The sequence below is a fragment of the Neopelma chrysocephalum genome, unplaced genomic scaffold, assembly GCF_003984885.1.
Source record: "Neopelma chrysocephalum unplaced genomic scaffold, ASM398488v2 Primary Assembly neopelma1_200, whole genome shotgun sequence".
Lineage (NCBI taxonomy): Eukaryota > Metazoa > Chordata > Aves > Passeriformes > Pipridae > Neopelma > Neopelma chrysocephalum.
Genome location: NW_020897862.1, coordinates 2,734,935 through 2,757,407, shown reverse-complemented (window position 1 = coordinate 2,757,407; position 22,473 = coordinate 2,734,935). Strand labels below are relative to the sequence as shown.

At 47.1% G+C, this 22,473-nt stretch overlaps 1 long non-coding RNA gene across 2 annotated transcripts; it reads right to left on the bottom strand.

Moving 5' to 3' along the window:
• Positions 1-13,437: 13,437 nt before the first annotated feature.
• LOC113977145 lies at positions 13,438-17,939 on the bottom strand. 2 transcript variants are annotated; one of them, XR_003537267.1, is made up of 2 exons: positions 17,928-17,939; positions 13,438-14,336 (listed from the first exon to the last, which is right to left on the bottom strand). It is a non-coding gene; the product is annotated as an uncharacterized LOC113977145 (long non-coding RNA). The 2 variants fall into 2 exon arrangements; XR_003537266.1 differs by lacking the exon at positions 17,928-17,939 and adding an exon at positions 16,297-16,450.
• Between the last annotated feature and the right edge of the window lie 4,534 nt (positions 17,940-22,473).

Here is a 22,473-nt window from a genome sequence, read left to right as displayed (position 1 = left end):
GCACCAAGCTTTTATTCATACTGGGATGTTATTCCCAGTGTGTACATGCAGGCACCAAGCTTTTATTCGTACTGGGATGTTGTTCATGTGAGCACATCCAGGCAGTGCTGGGGAGGATGTGGTTGATTGCAATGACAGCTCTGTCTCACCACCAGTAAGGTCAAGGCCAAACTGCAACACATCAATCTCTACCTAAATACATGTGGTCCAGAGAAGCCCATGTCAGTCCTGGATACAAAGGATTTGAAGGAGAGGATGCCTGTCTTTAGACTGAGCTTTTGCCTTAGCTCCTTAGAGCCAGGCAAAATATTTTAATCTGTACATGTCCTGAATATTAGGGGTCAGCTCTGCCCCAGGCAGATGGGACTGAAAAGTGATGATGCTACTTGCATCCAGTGGCTCCTTGGATTACCCTTTGCTTCCTAGTGGCATGGAATTGGCCAGGATTTATTTTCCACTGACAGAGGAAATGTCTGTGATGATTTTTTCCCTCTACAGCCAGTTTGGTACATGTGAGACAAGTCAGGTCACAAGTCAGCCAAGAGTAGGATGTTTGCAAAAGACACAGACCCCAAAGAATTTGCCTGCTTTGCTTGTGACTGTAAAGGATACATGATTCAACATGTTACAGGCCTATGACCCAAGGCACTATCTCGGGAGATTTTGAATGCAATGCTGCTCTCCTTCAGTCTGGTATAAAGCTGTTGATTCCTTCCTGGTGATTACAGAAATACAACTGGCTCCTTTTTGGTATGAATAAATCCCCAGGGAAGTGAGCTGAATGATGGGGAGAATCAGAAGAGTTCAAATCCCTATGTTTGCTCCTTGCTCCTTTCTGCCAGGTTAAGATTGCTGGATGTACAAATGATTCCTGCACAGAGCTGGTGGCCAAATGCCACCCAAGCTAAGCATCAGAGGCAGAAAAATCAGCTTTGCTTAGAAAGAGAAGGACAAGCATGGAAAATCCCCCTAATTATTGTGACTTGCAGCCAAAAGCACTTGAAAGCAGAATAGTTCATGCTCGTTTAGTAGACTTCGTAGGTTGAAAATGTCGTGTTTAATTAGCAAATCATTTTCTTAAGGTCACACAGACAAACTGGTAAAAGGTACAACATATAGCCACAGCAAGAGCTATGTGTCAAGGCTGCTGGAAGGAAGCTGAATGTGCAGGAGCCTCAGTGGAGATGTGATGTCTTGGGAGCCCTGTTATTTCTTATCCACTGGTCTGATTTAAAGCACTGGCAGAAATTAGTGTGATGGACGACACTGGCTTCAGTAATCTCTTATGCTCACCTATCCCCAGGTGTAAAAGAGAGCATGAGGTGTGATGTGTGAGCAAATTGTGCCTTGGACTGGAGCACACATTGTCCATGAGGAATGTGCCTGGCCATGTGCACCAGGCAGAGTGTCCGAGCCCACTCCCCCAAGCCAAGGGGCTGCCCAAAATCTGGGCTTTACCAGATGAAGGTATTTCTGAAGGGAACAAATCCAACTGCAGGGTCTGTCTGTCTGCTGACATCAGTGGCTTGCTATCACAGATGGAATTGATCCAGTCCCTCGACAGCTTCATCTGAGCATTTCTAAAGTAATGTATCCCAACAGTTGGATTCACTCTTCTTGCTGCTCTCCCCTCTTCGTTTTGTTCTCCCTTGTGCCTCTTTCCTGCTCCATACTCTTCCTCCCTGTGCAGATCCCTGGCTCTGCACTCCTCTGCCCCCCTCCTTCTCCCACCACATGTGGAGAGGATGACATGCTCCTGCAGGCACCTCGAAGGCCCCTGTCTGCACTGGGAGCAGAACAGCTTCCTGAGGGAGAGGGGCCAGACAGCACAGCAGTTCCCTCCTCCTGCTCTGGCTCTGCTTCAGAGGGCCGGGGCAGACAGCCCCGCGCGAGCCGAGCTGCCCACATGGCTCTGTGGAGAAGCAGGGAACGGGCTGGAACTAATCAGGATTACACCACAATTAAATAAAAGACAGAGAGAGAGTGCCCTGTGTAAGGGAAAGAATGGCCATGAGGTCCCTGAGGCCCTGATCTGCACAGAGAAATACTGCTATAATATCACAGTGCTCTTTATCCCCAGGCATTGCACGTGTTTTCACTAGGACTGTTAATGCTGCCCTCTGTATATCTCAAGCAGAAAAAAAATAGAGTTTTCTACGTGCAGGGTAAGAACTAATATGGTTTTTCAGGGCCTTGTTAATATTTTAGATAAATTGTTTATGTCCTGGTTCTAGTTCCACTATACAGCAGACTTCCCAAACTGTTCTGGATTACTTGCTGTGCTCAGATCTCAGGAGACCTGTGAGCAGTTGTTAGCCATGTGTATACTGCTGGCCCATCTTACACACTCCACCTATTCAGTAGTGGCCAAAATATGCCCTGCAGCTGGTCTGCCTCACTTTCTGTGCTCTGGCTGCTTACAATTTATTTTCTGTAGTAGAGACAATTGTATTTATTTTCTTGTTTGGTTCATATGCAGCCAGTTACAGAGAAGCGATGTGAGGAAACACAATTTGGTATAATGGTATTTACTAAATATACACATTTCGTGCCTGATTCTATACATCCTGCTAGTTTCTGGAGTGCTCCCTAGCACAGGACATCAGGCCAATAGAAACCTTCCTAACTTTTAAAAAAATACCTCCTCATTGCTCTAAGCCACAACAAAGCACAGGCACTTGTATTCTCTTTCATTGGAACACAGTTCTTTCATTCACCTGCATCACAAAAGGGACTGGGAATGTTTGTGTATAGTAAAACAACACAGAAAAGAGATTGCTGTGCAGGGTGTGGGGAATTATTTCAGTTTCTCTTCTGCCAGAAATATTTCATTTGGGTGGAAAGCAGAATAACACTTCTGTGTGAAACCTGTTGGCCACCTACACAGGCAAAACCCAAGTGGCACCTTTCTTTATGTTATATAAATGTCTTTAAATCCTCCCCATGCCTCGGAGTAAAGGGCTGAAGGGAGCAACATTTTCTGACATATTTCTTTTAAAACAGTCCAAAGTACATTTTTTTTTAAATAATGTCATGCTTACATATCTTATATTTTATTGGAGGAGCACCTTTTCTGAATGTCAGCCACCTGAGCCCAGCAGAAACACGAGCTCTGGCTTTGGGATGACCCTGGGGGTCTGAGAGCCGTCTGCTGTCAGGTGCTGCTGCAGATGAGCAGCCACAGAGCTGGGGGAGTTTCCAGTAAAGGCAGTTTCAGTCTCTCACATATGAGCTCCAGACAGACTAACCACAACCACAGGCTATGGCAACTGTGGCAGCAGTGGAGAGGAAGCAAGGAACATCTGGCCTTTGACTTCCTTTAAAGAGATTTGGGGTTAGGTTGTTCTCATTTCCCCCCCGCTCTCTGTTGGCTCTCAGGGCTGCTCTGTAGGACTCAGAGGCAGAAACCACACACCTCGTGGTGCCAGACCAGACAGACACCAGGGTCAGCCCAACCTCTGCTGTGCCTTCATGAGGACATGGCTGAAAAAGGGAGGGCTGCCTTCTGCCATGACCATCTTTACACAGCCTTTCTCCTTCTGTCCATTCATGGAGGTAATTTCTGCACAGTTTCCATCTCCCCCTGCTCCCCTAGTTGAACACACCCTCACCTGAGGACACAAAACCAGCTCCATTCACAAGATACATCTTGGGCAATTAGCAATTTGCTGGGCAGGATGTCACCTAGCCAAATAAGTCTCTTTGTCTGCATATTTTTTGTTTTTTCTTCCTGACTGATGGAGCTGTGGTTTGCTTACTTATTAGTATATTTTTTTCCTCCCTTTTATTCTAAGGAAAAGGGTTGGAAGCACAGGATCCTTTAGAAAGAATGAAGTGTAGCTAACACATTAGGAACAGAGATCAGCAGAGGCTGAATTAGGCAAGCCCACTGGAAGTGATATTTAACTTTCCTGGCAGTGCTCAGGAGCAGAACCCTAAGGATGTCTTTATCACTGCCCCTTACAGAAGTAGGGAAACTGAGGCAGGAATCAGTGAATTGACTCATTGAATGGCAATCAAAAGACCAGTGTAATGTTAGGAATTGAGCCACAGTGTCTTGAATTCCACTCCAGAGCTCTCTTCAGAGGGACACGGTGCTTCTGGGTTTGGGTGTTGCCTGGTTTCTGTGTTACTCTGTCTGCACAGGAAGCAGTTTACTTAAGACGTGAATAAACGTGAATAGTGCTCAGAGTTGATTTTTTTTTTCACCCTGTTTTCTTTTTAAAGGACAGTCTCCCAAAATAAATGTTCCCTTGAGTCAGTTCAAGTTCTGCTAGGAAGAGTTTCCACAGAGTAAAGACCTTTACCATTGGAAGTGGACAAATGGGTGAGTCAAAATTAAAAAAAAAAAACTAGCCCATGATCATATAACTTGCTATATTAGGAATTTGTGTAATTGAGTCTTCTGCTCAGTAACTTCTGAGAATAGCTAGTATAGATACTTCAGGGAAAAACAACCCTGCCCTCCCTTTCACCTGCCCCTGGGTGTCTATAAAAGACAATTGTGTAACATTCATTTCTCTGTAATCTCAACTGTCTCTTTGGGACCAACAGTGTTACCCTTCCAGCCTTTTCACTGCTACCTAAAAATGGCCTAACTTTAATTTTGGCTTCCCAGCTGAGGTTCCCACGGCCTGTAACAAAGGGCTACTTGACACATATGCAGCACTGCCCTTTCCCCAGTGCCTTCCCTGGTGCCTCTGGTATGTCTTTTCCCCAGGCTTGGGCAGTTTGTCCTGAGCAACTCAGTGCTGTGACTTTCCATCCCTTAAGTGCTTCTCTCTGCTCTGACTCACTATTATGACCTGACTGTAGCTTCTTTATTGCTTAACTTAACACTAATTATTGTCACAAGGGCAGCACTGGTCAGGTACCTCCCTGTTGCATCAGAATGCACTTTCCAAACCGTGGTGTCAGGCCAGGAGAGAATCCCTATGAACAATGTCATCATTAAAGTGAGTGTCTCTATGTCACTCTCTCCTTACCATGCTGAAGAAAGGAAAGGGAATGGGAACTGGAGAGGAAAAGAGTTTGGAGATAAAGGAGTTAATACCTCAAATACCTCTAGGAAGGGAGGAGAGTGTGAGACAGACAAAGGGTGGGAAATGCAGTTTCCTGATGGAAGAACTTTGGCTGACACATTTGCTGTGAGTAACACAGACCTAGTGACCCGTGTCTGATAGCTATTTATAACTGCTATTTATAACAATGATTCCCTTATCATGAGGCCATGGTTGGTGTCTGCACATCAAGGAGGGGGAGAAATCAAGACAGAAGTGATGTTTTTGCAACGAGAATAAGCAAATTGCCAAGAACCCTCTTCTCTGTGAGTGAGGCCATGGTCCAACACGTAATCAGAATCAGAGAAAGGACTCTTGTGCTACCCACATACTGTGTAGATCAAAGGAATTAAATACAAGGTGTCAATGGTTCTTCACTAAAGCACATAGATCCATGACACTACCCCTTTTGGGGTTAGCATTCCCTAACTAGGCTGGGAGCAACACTTGAGGCGAAAAAGTAGCCAGCAAGTGTCTCACTGGGACATTGCTGCTCTGTTGTGTGTCATGGACACACGTGGTTTGAAGTTCACAAGAGCTGCCTAAACAGACAGATTGCCCACAGTGTAGAAAGGTTTTCTTTCTTTACAGTGTCATTTACTGTCTGTTTATCTATGGCATCAGATAACTAGCACTGAAAATGGGAAATGTGCAAAACTTAGATGTAAAATTCCTTTAAAAAAATTATGAGACAAAAGGTAGTTGTGTAAAGCAGAATTAGCTTTTGTGTGCATCTACATATTTCTCAGCAATCTTTAACAATAGAAAGCATGTTGGATCTAGTTTCTTTGTATCATTTCCTTCCTTCCCAATCCTAAGAATTCCCTAGGAATCTTATCATACTGCTAAAGTTGTGCTGCATCACACAATTCCATATCAGCCTTACATACTGTAACCATGATGTTCCTCCTTGTTCCCGAGCTGCTGTAGTTTGTAGGAAGTCCCTGGTTGTGAAACAAGTGGAAAGTACTCAGACCTGAAAACTACTGCATATCCACATAAGTGCTACTTTCCTGTTAGCTATTTACACCTGTACAGATTCCTTTGTAGTAGTGAAGTTGTGTGAAAGACCATAGTAAAAGACAGAGGAGTTGCTGGAATCCCATGGAGATTACAGTCTAGTTTCACAGATAATGACTAATAGCAGTCCTCTGAAGAAAGACCTCAGCAAGGCCTGTAATTTAACATGCTGATGTTCCTAATGGTTCCCTGAGTAGGACTACCTGCTTCCTACCTTTGTCAGCCTGCAGCCATTGTTCTGTGTGATAAATGTACTGATAGCAATGGTTGATGCTGAGTCTTCCCTGGCCCAGCTGTCAGGATTGTAGCAGAGGTGAGAAATCTTTTACCTGGCAGACATGGTGTGAAGTGCAGTGGGAATCTCAACATCCAATATTGTCAGGAAAAAACTGAAGCTTGCATTGAGAAATCTTTTTGCCTTTTTTTTTCTTTCTTTTGACGTTTTTATTTCTGTGCTCCACTATTAATTAAATGGTCATGTTAAGAAACTAATGCTTTTACATTAAATAACTTCGAATAGGAATAGCACTTGGCCTAATCTTAAAACTACAGCAAGGGACTGAAGGAAGGAAAGAACCCAGTGAAGCTTTGCCAGCCCAGAGCAGGTAAGAGATGGCTGCAAACCCACCAGGCTTTCTCACTCCCAGGACCAGGCCAGTGCATTTAATCCTGTTCTCTCCCAATCCTTGAGCATCTGCTGCTCTGAGGGGAAGGTGTTTTTACCATTCAGCCAAGTGGCAGTGCTTGTGTGGCAAGAGAATGACTCAAAAACGCCTGGGAAGCTGTGGTGAGGGTGATGACATCACTGGGCATCACTACAGCAATCTGCATAAGCTCATTGAAAGATAAATCTTAATAACAAGACAGAACACAATGATACAGATCTCCAGCAGTGAGCCTGGGGAAGCCTGGAGGCTTTGGGAAGGGATGAAGGGAAAACGTGCATGGACACACCCAGGATCTGGCTCTGATGCTCTTAGGCAAGCCTGGGCCTTTGGGTGTATGGGACCTATCACCTGAGCTGAGGGATTGGTGCCAGGGAGGAGTGGCCCTGCAGGCAGGACAGCTTATTATTCTCCAGGTATGGTGAAAGGACTTAACACAGCCCAGAGAGAGCTGGTTGTGTCACTGCTATCCCCGGATGGGAATAAGGGAAGCCCAACCACAGCTGCAGAGACAGCTGAACGGAGGCTGTACAGCTCAGCACAGAGCTCTGGGAAATCTCCCTGAACTTGGCATCAAGGCCTTGCTGCAGCTGCAAGGACTGTCCCCCATCCATCTCCCCGTACAAAGGGGCCGCATACTTTTGTCAGCCCTATCATCTTTAAAGCCTTGAAGGCAGCTGCTGTCCTGCTGCTGAGGGGGTGGGAAGGAGCAGTGGGGATACTCAGTCCTTGAGGATTCCAGTTTTGATTAGTGTTTCCTCTGCTCACCAGGAAGGACTGGGAGCAGCGCACACCAGCCATGACCATTGCATGTGCAGGCTTCCTCAGCGTGGTTCACTGTGCTGCCACTTCTTTCTCTGTCTAAATCCAGTTCAAGTGCCTGGGCTGACATAATTTCTCACAGGTCAGATGGGCACAAGCAAGGGGAGAGGCCTTGATGAGAAATCATAGAACTGATTGCTGGCAATGAGGCCTCCCACCAGAAGGCTTCCAAGATCTGCAAGTCACTGGCTTATGTTGTCTGTCCCTCTCCCTCCAAAGACTAGATTCACTTCATAAAAAAAGCAGCAGATACCTGAAAGCAGAGCCCCCTGGCATCCATGTTTCCTTAAAAACCTGCTAGGAAAAAGGCACATTTTCCCAGCGAAAGCACTGGAGGATTCAACTCCTTGACCTTTCTCTGACTTCTAGGATGAGCTAACATTTGGGCAGTATACTTTCTGCTGGGACAATCCATCTCTGACTGACAGTGACATCTCTGTGTCCAGGGCTGAGGTTTGTAGGTCAGATGTTTGCCCGGTGTGTGGGATTCCCTGGAGAAAGTACCGTGTCTCTGCAGGCTGTTATTAAAGCCAATTATGTCTGTAAAAATTTCTTTCCGGGTGGAAGGTTGAGGTGTTTCGTGACATGTAAGTCACACAAAGGACACAGATGGGTATTTATTGCCACACGAGTCCAACCTCACTCTTCCCCTCCTGCTCCCCCACCATCACCTGCAGAACCGGTTCTCCCCTCCCAGAGGCAGTAACCTAAAACCTTGTGTAGCAAGATGGAGAGAGGAGAGGGAAGAGCAGTCATGTCCAGCTCTTGATGTGACACTCCTTTCCCCCAAGGGCTGAAGGAAGATTTGACATGGAAACTTCCTTCATCCTGTTATCAGCGACTTGATCCCGTGGCTTTGCCTGCTGTCTCCGGGCTGTCCCAGGGGTGTTTCAGAGGTCTGGGATGTTAACAACCTCCAGGCACGACTGAGCCACACTGATAACGCACCAGAGAGCCACTGCCTGCTGAGAAGCATAAGCAGTTAAAACCCTGCCTGATTCCTGTATCAATGCCAAGATGGAATCAAAATCATCTTGTGAGCCTATTCTAGGTGTGCAGTTCCCACAAGGAAACCAGAGAGATGGCTGAAAGCTCAGGCTCCCGGGCCAAAAATTGTACTTCCATCCCATTTCAGCCCAAGAGATCAAAGAGATCCATAGATATTAACCCTCCACTAAATCAGTTTTATCCATAAACAGGCCAATATTCTGGAACATATCATTCTGTAACTCTTCTGTTTTCTCAACTAGATCTTTATCTGACCTCGTCAGTTCAGGACAATGTCACCCAAATATTGCTTAACAGTGGGCTGCACCTATGTTGCATAAAATTGAATTAATTACAAGGAGCTGCAGAGGTTGTATATCCAGTAATGCCTTACTCCCTCACACCTGAGCAGCTGCAGGCTCACTGCACTTATGTTCTCTTGTATTCAAGAGGTGGTACAGGTGCTGATTTGTGTTCCTGTCATGAATTAGTCAGTTCTTAGACTTGTGAGAGAGTTGCTTCCACTCAGTCGTGCCAAGCTGTCAGTAGAGTTTCACTGTGAATTTTACCTCCTGAATATGGATGTTTTTGCTGTTGTGACAGAATGGAAATTTGCCTACATCTCAGGCAATGGCTGAGCCATTCAGCTGCTCTTCATCTCTTCATCTCATGTGGCAACAGGTAAAATCAAATTTATTCTTGTGTACCGAGAATTCCCAGTGAGATGTGGTCAGTGGAGCTCAGGTATGGGATTAGACAGTGATCTTGACTATTGTTGTGTCCCATTCTCAAAACCCCCACTCCCACTGATAGGGCAGCTTCTTCCTATCTCCAATAAGTTGTGATTTCTGCCCTCGGGGCTGTGGTACCTACGTGGAGCACTTTGATGTATAAATAACATTGCGCCTCATCATTTTTGAATGTTGTTTATACCCCACTGCTGCCACGTCATGTGCCAAGGTTATAAATATGCTACTGCGTCTAGACTGTATCTAAACTTGGCATTGGGCACCCAGATTCATGAGAGTAGTGGTTTCATCTATTAGCACAAAGGGGGTGCCCCAAAGTGTTTGATCAGGGGTCCAGAGGAGGCTTGGCAAGAGGCTGCTCTCCTCCTGCCATGCCAGAGCAGCACTGGCCCCACTTTCCAAGGGGGCCTTGGAAACTCTCTTCCTCCCCTGCTCCAAAGCTACTGGGCACCCAGCCCAAAGGAAATACCTGACCTTATCCTTTCCTGATGTGCTTCAATGCACCATTGAGTGCAAGGGGTCCGAAACATCACAGACTCACCTTCACCAGCCCAGACAGATCCAAGCTGAGGCTGGGCTGGGGCTGGCAAGGCAGGCTGAGATACCAGAGGGGTGGCAAATGGCTGCAAGACTGAGCTGGGTAGGAAGAATAAACAAGCACGAGCTGCCTGTTAAAGCCATGCTGATAGAGCTGCAGCAGGAACCTCAGCTAGTAAATACAGAGTCACAAGCAAAGCTGATGTATTTTCCCATGCAACATGAGAGTAATAATATGTATTTTGACTAAGGACAGTGAACCACTTTGGGCCAGATTGTCTGCAGCTATGTAAGGGAGACTGTGTGAACTCCTTCCCGCTCCTGGGTTTTGTTTGGAGGCTGAGAACACTCTTGGCATATCGTGGGGCTGTTCCATGATGGACGAATGACAGAACCGAGGATCACATCTCACATCGGAGCACTGGCTGTAAATACATTTTGGGCCAACACTGGTGAAATCTCACCAGACTGTAACCTTAGTCAGCAGCATGTGAGAGCCTCCTTGAGTCCTTAAGCTGCCTAATTGCTGTACAGCATTGCTCCTCTCTGACAAAGGCCACAGCATTCCCTGAAGGAACAGGGAATTGGGACAGACTTTTTGTGGCTCGACTGTGAATGTGGAACATCTCACTGTGGTTGTGGCACGCAGGCAGGCAGGGCTGCAAACTGCAGGGAGCACAGAGCTGCCAGTCAGTCCCTGAGGAGTCCCTGATGATTTATGGGATGCACTTAACTTCTACAGGCCTTGGAAAGGTAAACCTGTGGTCATGATATACCAAGCAGCAACACTGCCAGAACCGTGTCTGGCCTGGGAGATGAGCTCATTTGATACAAAGGCTGTAGAAGAGGGACACCAGACTTGATATGACCCCTTTACCCAGATGACATTCCCCGTGACTTCAGTGAGTGAGTTGCCTGAATTATTAATCCCGTATTAGCAGTCTGGGATTGCTGAGTGCCTGCCACAGCCTTCATTCCAGCTGCTTAACCCCTTGCAGGGACTGAAAGGCTCCGTGTGTTGAGTTCTTGTATTCAGCTCAGGCTGTGGCTCCCGAGGACAGAGTGTGTACTGCAGGATTATCTGTTTGGCTGTAGGTTCTCCCAGTGTGTCAGAGCACGTCCTTTCCCAGAGGATACATCCCAGGGCCTGCCTTTGCAGGTAGGGGGGAGGTTCCAGAGGGGGTGGTGTGAGCTGGGCTGCCTTTGCCTTGTGGCTTTGCACGTGTTTGGAGAAGCTGGAGGGTGTGAGGAGTGGGGGGGATGCTGTGGATTTTGTGTCAGGCACTGTGTGCTGAATGAGGTGCCTGCCCAGGAATCTGGCTGGGGATGTTTCTCCTCCAAGCTCTCCAATATTCTGGGATGTCCTGGGGAGGCTGCAAAGCTCATTTCCTCAGCGCCTGGCACTCAGTCTGCTTCCCAGCTCTCCAGCAGCCATGTGAAGCTGCAGGGAGGCCATGAGGTGAGGCATGTTTGAGCTGTTACCTGGGCAACAGCTAAACACTGACTTCAGATAATAATTGTAAAATAACTTAACATCAGGGTGATGAGGCAGGGGGAGAGGGGGGCTGCCACTGCCCGTGGTCCCAGGGAGCCCCATAAAATCCTCATGAAATGCTACTTGTGCAAGCCAAATTGGCTGAAGCCCAACCTGTGCTCAGAGTTCTTGACAAACTGTACCCAGGCAGAGGCTGTGGTGTCCTGATCCTTTCAGGTGGCCTCCTGCACCATCACATCCAGTCACCTGCTACTGCCTGCCACCCCTCTGTGTTGCCTTTGGCTTTGAGGAGGCTCTGGATGACTCCATGATACACATCCAAGGGGAAAGATTTACACAGAGACTGTTTCTCAAGGATCCCTGAGGCAGTACCTCTTGGCACACTCCTCAGAGTCTCTGAGCAGCAATCTGGCTCTCCTGCACCAAAGAAATTGCTGGACTTTAGTCAATGAGAGGTTACTTCTGTGGTTCATCTTTGAAAATAACAGCAAAAGAAAAGGAGAGCACTAGGGCAGGTTACAACTCAGCCAGTGTTGGACCAGTGCTGGGGCTGGGTATGTGGGTATGTGTGTGAGTAGCTGGGCAGAGAATGACCTTGTTCTGCACAGAATTAGCCTGGGTACTGTGACCATGGCTCAGCCAGGACTTGCATCTTGCTGTGTTGTGATTGAAGTTTGGCTTGGGAAGCAGAAGGCTGACCCCGGGCTTTTAGATGCCTCAGAAATGGGAGGAAGGGAGGAAAGAGCAGCTGTCTGTGGAGAAAGTGGCAGCCTTTCCTCCTTGTGTTCTCTACCTGTGCTCCTGAATAAGAGGAACCAAGATTTTCTGCAGCTCTGCCCTCCATGCCCAAGTGACAATCTGTGGTCAGCTCGTGTACAGTTCATCAGGTGCAGAGAACACATGAGGTACTGCAGGGATGGTTGCTGCAGTTTGCCCTGCCTGGCTGAATTGCATTTTCCAAGGATGTTATGCATGAGCTGAACAACAAAACCGAGGCAGAGATGCCCCAGTCTGGTCACACACCCCCATCACACTGAGGATCCAGGGCCAGGACAAGGTTCTTCTGGCACAGCAGCGATGCCGAGACAAACCAAGGGGTTTTGCACAGTGTGCAAAGCATGACATAAACTTGTACCTAAGCACTCAGCCACTCTGCATCATGTACATGTGACAGTGCAGGGCTTAGTAATTGTTTGCTGCTCCCAGATTTACTGGAAAATGCCTTGACCAGGGCAGGCTGTATAATAGAGTCACTACAAATGACGAGCACTGTTGTGTCTCTATGGTAAAGCTGGCCCTGCTGAGGACTCGCTTCCTGACAGATGGAGCTGCAGCATTAGGTAGTCATGGGAGGGATGGGACTGGATTTGACAAGCAGCATGAGGTCACTTTTTCAGTCCCCTTTGGGTGGGATATATCCACAGGCTGCCGTTTGCCTTGAATGCAGTGACTAATTTATTTTTTTAAATCTGCTTGTGCTGCTTCCCCTTCCCTCTTAACCCATTCTCATCCTTTGCCTTTCCTCATTGTTTTGGTCAGAGATGACCAAGAAGTGTGAACTACATCAAATAATGACATTTGCTAAGGAGTCACCTGTTTCTTACAGTAGCCAACATACAATAAGCTCACACACTGGCACAACCTACATTCAGCCACTTACCAACTCTCACAGGCATCTCTACACATCCACAAAATAGAAATAATTCTACTTCTTTTACCCACCTCATCCCCTTAGACTGTGAACCATGTAGGTCTTGACAATGGGATTAAAACTGCAATGGAATCCTGAGGATTAGATAAAAAGGTGTCCCAGCTGCAGTGGCATTTAGGGCACATTTCAGCACAGCTGTCGGAAGAGCTGGTGAACCAACAAGACTGAAGTGCCCATAGCACAAAGACATCACCTGGCTCCAGGTTTCATTTCCCATGAGCCACAATAAATGGCACAGTAACAGAAGGGGTGGGCTGGCCACAGACCACAGGCCAGTAGATAGATTTGTGCTGGGACTGCAGAGAGCCTGGATCTGTCCTGTTCTGCCTCTCCTGCATGTGGTTAAGAAAAGAGCAAGAGAAGGAGAAAGGAAATTAACACAACAGAGGACTTGACATAAAAGTGTTTTATATCATCTCCTATAAAGCAACCCATAAATCCCTGCCCTCCTGCTCCACCCCTCACATGTTTTTCATTTTGCTGGCTGGCTGAAAAGCAGAGAAGTGGAGGGTACAAAGCACATATTCTTGGTGGGAGAGGCTCCCCCATTCCCTACACGCTTCCTACTCACACCTTGTCCCTGTGCCTACAGCACGGCACTCTCTTCTCCTGAGGAATCCCAGCATGGAGGAATTCAGCATCTGTCTGCCATTTGCATGGTTCTAATTCCTCCCACCTGGGAGGAATCTCTGCCCCTCCACCAGCACCCTCAGTCCTCTGCCCAGTGCAGGGAAAGGCACTGGCTTGGGCAGAACTTCTCAGCCACCAGCACAAACCCCCAGGTAACTGGAACACACAGTTGACCCAAAATGGCAAAGTTCCTTTAGACTGTCACTAGGACACATTTCAGGAGGAAGAACATTCCAGGCTGGTGGCCCCAGAAGAGCAAGAGCTCCAAAGTCTTGTGTGCACAACACACACCAGTGCAACCCCTGACAGACAGTGCAGAGTCCCATCTCACAGAGTCCTGGCTGCCAGGGAAGGAACACAGTTCACACGGGGTCCACAGCTCCAAACAGCCTGGGTGGGTGTCACTGGGTGGGCTGGATGTGAGTGAGGAAGCTCTTGTATCAGTGACACTGAGGCAGCCCTTCAGCATCGGGAGAAAGGGAAAGGGCTGAGCTTTGAAAGATCTTCGTGTCCAGACTTGGTCCCAAAAGAAATCCTGAGATGTTTCAGGGCATTGCAGGTTATTCTGGAGTTCTTGGGGAAAGCGGGTGAGGAATTTTCTAGAAGGATCTGGTGACTGACAGCGTCAAATTTATAGAAAAAGAGGCAGGGCCCATAAAGCTGCAACAATAGGACACAGAGTCCTTGAGGGTTTATTGCTGTATTGCAAAGAGCCACGTTGGCTCACTGTTCCTGTATCCAGATTGTAATGTTGCAGAGCATTTTAAAATGGAAATTCCCATCCACTAAATAAAAAACAAACCCAAGAAAAAATATGTTCAAATTGTAGCAATTACTGCTTTTGTTCCCATAAAACTTAATCCAAGTCTTAGGCTGTTAGACCAAATCTTTTTAAAGCCATGCTGGACAGAAGATTAACTGAGATAAATCTGAAGGTCACCCAGAGCTTTCATGTTGTAGTTAGAGTGGTAATTTCAGGGGGTCTGTGCAGAGACTTCACAGCAGAATCAGGGATGAGGTAAAGAAAGTAGTCCTGGAATAACCCAAAGAACCTTGTACAGTAAGACATGGAAAATGCTTGGTTACAACCTTGTTACTTAATTCTGGAGTGAGGACAGCAAAGATCAAGACACAGGAAAGGTTGGAAAGGATTGTTTAAAGCTCAGCTAATGATAATAAAAAAGCACATGTGGAAGGTAATAAAACTGATGGGATGGGCAGCCATTTTACTGAGCACTTTATGCTGATGTTAGCTAATAAAACAGCAGAGCATTTGTAACTGAGCTTGTCTCCTGTGCATTCCACCCTCACTTAGATTATTTAATTCCTCTTTAAAAAAACCCACTCCTTATTTTTAAGGGAAAGATTAAATCAAGTGATGATGTGCAAATCCAGGGAGGTGAGAGGTATTGTTGAGATGAAGGATATTTCATTGCATTCTTGCAGGTATTTTGTTAGTTAAACTGCAGAGAAGCAGAAACACAGGAAACAAAGATATTCAGAGCACTGTCACATTGAAAATTTTCCTCACCCTGTTTCTGCTGTAATTCCAGTTGGGGGATGACAAGAGCATGTAGGTGGTGCAGGTTGTCACCATGATTTCAGGGTTTAAATTGGAAGCAACTCTAATTCTGCTATGTAACAACACACTGTTCACTTGCTTTATACATTGTCTTCAGACCTCAGCAAGGACCAATGTCCCTCATGGCTTGTCCAGTTCTGACAGTTTGATTTGGGAGGAAGGGAAAGAGGTGTTGTGGGAAGGTGCAGGGTATGGTTAGGGACTCTCATGCTTTGCTGTGCTGGAACTGGAACATTCTCAGACTGGCGTGTTGCCCTGGGAGGGTGGGAACCACCAAACTGGACCCTGCACCTTTTAAGTTCCCCACCCAGCCCACTCCCCATTCACAAGATGTTTGATCCCTGAGCTCACTCCTGAATGGGGTCCAGGTAGCTCCTTCGTGCTTCAGCTGCTCATCCTGGAGCCCTGGATCACAGACTCTCTTCCCATATGTTTCCTATTAATCCCAGCCTTGCCTGCAGAGAAGGCTATGAGGATGGAGGGAAGGGGGTTCACAGAGAGGGATGCTGCTACTTTTTTCCATTGATTCCCTTTTCATTCTCCAGAAATCATGATTCTTTCTGACTATATTTGTCTATATACAGTATATTTGGCTATTTAGGCTGTGTTTTTACTGAACTGCCAAGGCTGGAATAGCTCTGCTCACCCACTGCACTTCAATAATGCTGGTTCTTGGAAAAAGACTCTCATGGGCTCCTGGTATTCCCCACAGACCTCTGGGAGCTTCATGTATCCTTCAGAGGGAAAGCTATTGAGGTGCCTCAGCACTGTGCTACAGGTCATCCTTGCCCACAGTGTGAAGCCACCAGTATTTTCTGAAGTTTCCAGCAGAACCAGAGCTGGCCTTCCCACGGTCAGTGGTGGTGGCTCTCTGAGTCAGCAGGGATCCAGGTTGTCCGCAGGCCAGCTCTGAACAGCCTCCCAGTAACCAAGGGCTCTCAGGGCTCTCAGTCACTCGTTCCCACAGGTCACACCTCCTGTTCTTCTAGAGAGGAAAAACAAAAAACTGAATTCTTGGCCTTAGTGGCATCCTCTTACCTGAAGCTCCTGAATTCAGTTAGTGTGGAAAAAATGTCTTTTGCTGGTTACAATTTTACCCAGTTTCCCATTCCCTTGAATGCCCGTGTTGTTCCTGTGCTGCCAGGCTGCTGCTCCCGTGGTGGCTCAGCCTGCAGTGGCAGAATGACCAAGCAGCTGCTCCTTGGTGTCTTGGCCCTGGAGGTGGAACTAAACCTATTTTAGCCATGACAACGTGTTCAGAATCAGAGGCCAAGTCTTGTAAGAACCCAAGACTCCATCCAGAACATCCAAGCACAGCTGACTGAGGGAGTACATGCTGTGACAGACAACTGCTGACCCTTGGGCAAGGCAGTCCCTGCCCTGGCCTCATCCCTGCTTGATCATTTTGTGCCCACTGTCTTTGTGCTTCAGCTTTCCACATGGAAAACAGGAGGAGCCAATAATCCCTCACTGCAAAATGAGACAGATAGAAGGAATTCAAATTATGCAGGTGCATTTTACAGCCTTTAGGATGCCCATCAAATCACTTGAAATACTCTCAACAAAATCTTGCTGACAGAATAGCCACGTGATGTGTCTCTTCATTATGTTCTTGGATGCTACGTAGTCTTCACTGTGACCTTGGATAGATACTCTTTTGGACACACACTTCTCCCAAGGATGCTCCCAAAATCTGAGCAATGACCTCAGCCATTCTTAGGGCAGATGAGTGCTATTGGGATGCTCATCACCACCAGAGAGATTTCTTTGATGGTGTTCCTGGCAGGGATGCACTTTGGAAAGAGTATCAGCCTCCCACTGACATGCACTTAAGCAGGCTTCTAGATTCCTTTCACCAGGTGCTTTGGCTGCTCTAAGTTCAAGCCTTCAGTGTTTTCAGGAAAGAAACATAATTCCTCATGCTCCTGCTTGACTGTGTTGCTGGGTTTAATTTGATGCCAGAAAATAGCGGGGTTGCAGGCACCTATCTGCTGTGTTGGACTATTTTACCAATATTTCACTGATCTGAGGACTTGAGACACATCTATTACAGGGATGTCAGACCCAGCTCCAGCTGCACTCAGAGGAAAAACAGTAACTGACTGCAGTGGAAGCTGGATTGGGACCTAAAACAGTGAGTGCAGTGGTGCTGCAATGTCTTTCATCTCCAAGATGCTGGGTGAGATCCAGACTAGGCTGGTAATGGTTGGCAAGCTGCCAGCTGCTAATGATGTGGAACAAGCTGGTGAGTCCTTGCTCCACTTTGTAGGAAGCCACCAGACAAAACAAGTCCCAGGAATAGTCGGCTCAACCCTTTCCTGGTTGGGTTCATTCTGTACTGGCAAGAGAGTAATTTAGGAACTTCCCCTGATGTGGCTCCTGTGGTGTCTGATCTGTGGAGGCCACAATGCTTCTGTGCACATTTATCCTCATGAAATTCCCTAGAAACACTCAACATGCTGTAACAGCAGTGTCTGGAACACAGTGTTTTCCCAGATCTGGCCCACTCTCCCGGTGCTTTGATAGGCCCACAGCATGACCACAAAACTTGTGTCCCTCTGGTTCCCCTGCCTGTACCCACATCCCCTGGACCAAATACCTGCACTCTGCAGAGCTCCCTCCTCCAGCTCACAGAGCTGAAGGGTGCCCTGTGGCAGAGGAGCAGACACATCATGGTGTGTGGTACCCCCAGAGCTCAAATTTAATGGATGGCTGAAGCAAGAAAGAGATTGATTCTCCAACAATATCCCACTGGGCATGTGAAGCAGTCTGGGGATTGGACAATCAATGTTTTGCCAGTTTGAGATCACTACCAGAAAATTATGATGGGGAAGGAGAAGCACTCCAGAGCAGCCCATCTGTACAGCTGTTGGGGTGAACAGGTACGAGCAAACACACCTCCTCATTCCACCTGGAGGAGGAAAATGAAAATCAAGGTGATGATGGCCAGGAAGCAGGTAGGAATTTTGCTGTCTGGATCAAGTGCCAATGGCTCTGTGTCCCAGAAAAAGTCATCAGTGCCTGAGCTTTTCAGAACTGATCTCCCCTCGGAGATGTGTTTGGTGAAGAGGAGCAGGAGCCACAAGACAGAATATCTTCAAAGTGTCCAGAGTGGTGATAGGTATATATAGGCAAAACTGGAGGCGCAGTCAGAGACTGCACAGGAGCTGTTAAAGATCAAACCTTACACGACTAATCCGTCACTGCTCCAAGGTGACTCTGCTCCTAACATTGCTCTTGCAGTGCTCTCTGCTGGGGAATGAGAGGTAGAGGCAGGCAGGGCTGCCTCCAGCCTGGAAGGCAGTCAATCCCCCAGGCTAAGGAACAATGTGCAAATTCAGCTTATGCATCGCTCCAGTGAGTGTGTCCAGCGTCCTCTGGCCCACCCAGGTACAAACCAGGATGTGCCCATGCTCCAGGAATGAGTTCCCAGCAGATGCAGGAGCAGGTGGCACAAATGTCTGGAGCCAGTGGCGTGTTGCTGTTCTGTTGGTGTGTCAGTGTTCCCCGGGCAAACAGGCTTCTCGTGCAGCTCGGAGGACATTCAGGTTGCCCAGCCCAGACACCCAGCTGGAATCCGTGTCACAGACTCCTTAATGAGCTCGGCAAGACAATTAGATTAGTGTCTTTTACTGCTCCCCCTGTGCTGCCGGCCGTGGTAGGTAAGGCAAACAGTAAATTCCACGAGGATAACTGCTCGCCTCGTAAGTTAGGGAACCATCCACTGCTGATCACCTAGGCAAGTCCTGCTAAGCTCGGATTCGGTGGTGGAAGAGCACTTTTGTCACCTTATCAGATGCAAGTTTTAGACGGAAACACACCTTCCTGTGCTGCTCAGGCGCTCCCACCAGAGGGCGCAGCGAACACACCCACTCAGGTGCAGGTGAGAAACCAGGTGGAAAGGAACAGTTTTAACCAAATTATTGGCTGAAAAAATATGGTGTTATGTTGTTGTAGAGTCCTCCCCGTTAATCAGCATTCTTTAGGGGCAGTGCTCTCCATAAAAAGCCTGTAGCTTAACTTTACTATCATTGTATAAACTCTCAATAGCTTGGAACTTGTTCTTATACACTCAGTGGGGATGAATTGGGATATGTGGTTTCACACCCTACAGCACATACAGAACTAAGCAGAAAAGTGTTCATAGGTAGACAAAAAGTGTTCATTGGCAGTTTGGACAGTCTTGGACAGATTCTGTGATTCTATGATTCTTGCCTGAGGAACCTACCTGAGCTGCTGCACTGTATTAAATTTAACTGAAATCTAGGAACATTTAAATTGCCATGCTGGGCTGTAGATGTGATGACTGAGGAGTCAGCTCTGTCAGTTCTGCTGCCCACAGTCAGACACCTCCTAAACTGCTTCCATGTGAATTAGGAGAGCTCAAGTACCAGACTTCAATGGCTGCTGCATCTCTGGCAGCACAAAGGGGCATAAAGTGAGTGATGATGCTTCTGTAGGAATTGAGTGTTTAAAGATGTCATCCTAGACCTGGTAAATCTCACACAGGGCAGGCAGGGACGTGCTGGGTTGCAGTCTGCCCTTATGGCTATTTTCTACTGCTGCCCATCTCTGTTTCTGTATGGGCCACAGGCTGCAGAGTGTACATTGCACTGAAGTTATAAACAGTATAAACTTTGCTGCCCTTCATCTGTCCTGCCTCAGCCTGGAAATAGAGAACGTGGAAATCAGGCCTTACAGCTTTTACTGTAACATGACCTGCCATTCCAGCCAGTGAACCGACTCCAGGGGCTGAGTTTAAGAGAACACAGCTCTGGACACATCCTTCCCCAGGTCTCAGATCACAGACAGCCCTCCTGGAAACCCTTCCCAGAAATCCGGAGGGTTTTCTGGGAAGCTGTTTGATGAGTGGCTGTCTTGAGCTACGCCTCCCGCACACCCCCTGCTTGGGCTGGCACCCAAGACGTGGCCCTGGCTCCCTCCTCGGCCTGGCAGCTGCTCTTGCTCCCACTCAGCCCATTGCCTGGCAGAAAATCCCACTGCCCTGGTACCAATGGGCAGGAGCAGGACATTCTTCACTGTGCACAGTTTAAGGGCAGGGAAAGAGTGAAGGAACAACAACAGAATAAAACAAACTGACGGAAAGGACATCCAGCCCATGTGCACGTTCTGAAGGTCCCTATATGCTCCAGTTGCTTAAACTGATTTTTCCCTCGACCTTCATGCCGAGAAGGCACAGCTGCTTCTCTCCTCGACCACCTGCCTTTGTGCCTTTGTAGTTTGTGTGTGCAAATGAGCCTTTTTGGCCCAGTTTTCCCTGTGAATCCTTACATATTTGCAGTGTACATGTGTGCCACTGTCGTGCTGAGCTGGCAGCCTCAGCAAAGAGGCCCTTACAGCCAGGTTGTGTTGATGTTATCACCTGCCACAGATGTGTTGCCCAATGTTTACACCTATTTGGAAGTTTTTGTCATTGTGATAAGGTCAGAGGGGTTTTTGGCTGGTGAGAGGCACTATAAACAAGGTGGCTGAATCAATACCTTGAGCAAACAAAGGAGATGTGTTAATAGAGTCATCTGTGTTCTGATAACCCACAGTGGTTACCAGCTCCCTTCTGAGTCATCTCCTCTCCAGATTTTATTATTCTTACATTCATTTGTATGATCTAATGGGATTACACTGCAGAGAAAATTGTTCATTTACCATTTTACAAGCCCAGCATCCTTGATATATTAACAACAGCAAATCCATGTTGCTGCCTGGATCTTGGGTATCTATTCAATGTCGTTAAAAAAGTAACTTTATAGAATCTCAATGATCATTTGGGGTCCTCACCTTCCCAGGAGGTTTGGGGACCAGGTGGCCAGAGCTGTAACTTTGCCTCAGATCCTATTTGCACATAATGCTCTATTCATTCCTTAGTTTTAGCAAACTCCATTTACAAGGAATCCCATCACCCTTGTCCACCAGACTGACTCTGCTTTAGTAAATCATTACCTGTAGAGCACATAGATCACTTACAGGCAGCCATTCCTTATAGCACCTTAAGGTTCATCACCATCACCTCAAAAGGAAACATAAAGTTCTAAAAGGATCTTTGGAGACTGAGGACCCCAGAGAGGCACACCCAAACAGCACTGACCCCAGTGTGGGCCCAGGCATTGCTTCATCTCTTGTTTTTAACCCATAAACCTCCTTGTTCCTCTGTGCAGGCTGAAGTCTAAATGTTGGGAATGTGCACACTCAAAGGTTAAACTCCAGCCCCTGGCAGGTTTAGGACTGGGATGTTTGGTTTGTGCCATAAGGCAGGAGTGAAGTTCACGTGTGGATGTGACTTTAAGCTATGAGGCTGTTTGTCAAGGACAAGAGGAAACTCATGTGTGTGAAAAATATGCAGACCTAGAGTATTTTTGTAGATTTCAATGTTTTCCTCAAGATTTTAATGTTATAGCCAGACGTTTGTAAATGTCCTGACTGTGTATTTAACCCACAACATATAAATTGATGGCATCTGTCCTACAGAAGAGTTTAAATCATTGCACTGGGCCAGAAGTCTTCCACTGAATTTAGGGGAGTGTTAAGTTTTAAAAAACCCATGTCACATGTTCCTTAAATACAAACACTACTAAAGATGATTGTTGAGCCACTCCTCAGGATGTCTTTGGATCAGTTACCTTTGGATCAGTGCAGATGTCTGAGGTGTCCCCAGAGCATTCAGAGGACTGGGGGAAAGTTGCAGGATGTAAACAGCACTTCTGATTATTTTTGGTTGGATTAATTGAATAACTGAGATATTTCCTGTTCTTAATATTAATATAAAAACAGAAGAGCTATTTGCATAAGCAAGAGCTTGACATTTCTGGAATCCTTGGGGACTGGGGAGGGAGAATGCCACCATTACACAAGCAAGATTTTCATCTTTCTGAGTATCCACACCACTGGTGTGTTTGGCAATCTCTGCTCTCCTTGTGGGGGCTCAAATCAGCTGCCTAACTCACCCACCCTTGCAGTGTGGGAGTCAAGAACAACTCCTGAAAGGCCAATTTATGTGCTGCTACAGCTAATAGGGTTTACAGTGATTTATAGCATTCCTGGCCCTCACACCACAAAGGACCCAGCCTTGGCTTTGTCTCTATAAGACAGGTTACTGTACATCTGTACCTGAGGCAGGTGTACCCCGAAAAATGTGGGGCAGAGCAAATCATAGGATCCTCAAGGCTGGAAGAGACCTTTAAGATCATCAAGCCCAACCAT